At 37.0% G+C, this 1422-nt stretch overlaps 1 protein-coding gene across 1 annotated transcript in view; it reads left to right on the top strand.

Annotated features, from left to right (window-relative positions):
- The window catches only part of LOC107695376 (max dimerization protein 4-like), a 19649-nt gene that overhangs the window by 16397 nt on the left and 1830 nt on the right, over nucleotides 1-1422 (top strand). The gene's annotated exons all lie outside the window — the stretch shown is intronic.

The raw sequence follows: 1422 nt of genomic DNA, 5'->3' as shown, positions 1-1422 counted from the left end.
AGCATGTAGTCCCTGTTACCTTTAATGGAAGAAGTTTGAAACAACCAGGACTCTTCCTAGAGCTGGCCTCCTGGCCAAACTGAGCAATTGATGGAGAAGAGCTTTGGTTAGTGTGGTGACCAAGAAACTTATGGTCATTCTAGTTGAGCTCCATGATCATATGCGGAGATAGGAGAAATCTACAGAAGGATAAACATCACTGCAACACTCCACCGATCTGGGCTTTATGCCAGTGTGGCAAGACTCGATCTTCTCCTCAGTGAAGACACATGAAAACACACATGGAATTTGCAAAAAAGCACCTAAATGACCCTCAGACTGTGAGAAACAATATTCTCTGGTCTGATGAACCTCAATTCCAAGCATCATGTTTGAAGGAAACCAGGCACTGCTCATCACATGCAGAGTACCATCCCAAAAGTAAAGTGTGCTGTATATATAGCCATACATATGGAGATTGTTTTGTTGCATTAATCCAGATAAATAGATTATAATCCACAAATAAATGTAAAGAGATTTTTTTAAATTCACTAATAAATAGAATGAGATCCACGAATAAATCTTAGTTTCACAAACATAAATTAAATTCACAAATAAATAAAATGAGATTTGCAAAAAAAAAATAAAAATAAACATTAACAAATATCTTTTTATGTCACAAACACAGCTTTGCCAGGCATTCATTTGTGAATCGCATCCTCTGCATTTTTAGATCACTGCACGTCACAGAATGTCGTGGAAAAGTTAATTTATTTCAGTAATTCACCTCAAATTGTGAAACTCGTGTATTAAATAAATTCAATGCACACAGACTGAAGTAGTTTAAGTCTTTGGTTCTTTTAATTGTGATGATTTTGGCTCACATTTAACAAAAATCCACCAGGTTTCAAGAAGAAAAGTATAACTAAACTTGCTGCCGGTGACACTGCTTGCATGTTTTTTTCTGTTTTTCCCACGAGAATACCAACATGTTCACCTTCTCTGGTTTAAGAAGCGGTCTTTTACTTGACTTAAGCGTGAAAACCATCAATATTCGCGTCATTTTTGCTGAGCGCACCTTCTGCAATTAATAGTAAATATAACCAAAACAGGTTATTATAATTTTTATATGAATAATAAAATAAATATAAGGAAAACTCGCCCACTCGATTTTGTAATATTCTCTAATTTTGTAGTCCGTATAAAAGGTGCATTTCTATTAAAGGCACGTCCATGTGGAGATGGCGAGTCAGCGTCGGCATTCGGCAACCTCATCTTTGCACCCGACACTGACTCAGAAAGCACTAGTTTATTAATAAATAATTAAAATGTCTTCTTTTCCCCCGACACGTTCATAATCACTTTGCCGGTGCTTTGAGGCAATTGCTTTATGCGCGAGCTTGAGCGCGGAATAGGCTCTAGCCTAATACGTCTGCCTATAGC

Source organism: Sinocyclocheilus anshuiensis, unplaced genomic scaffold (genome assembly GCF_001515605.1).
Source record: "Sinocyclocheilus anshuiensis isolate Anshui unplaced genomic scaffold, SAMN03320099.WGS_v1.1 scaffold517, whole genome shotgun sequence".
Taxonomy (NCBI): Eukaryota; Metazoa; Chordata; class Actinopteri; order Cypriniformes; family Cyprinidae; genus Sinocyclocheilus; species Sinocyclocheilus anshuiensis.
The sequence above is the reverse complement of the archived record's forward strand: the minus strand, read 5'-3'. Positions and strand labels throughout refer to the sequence as shown.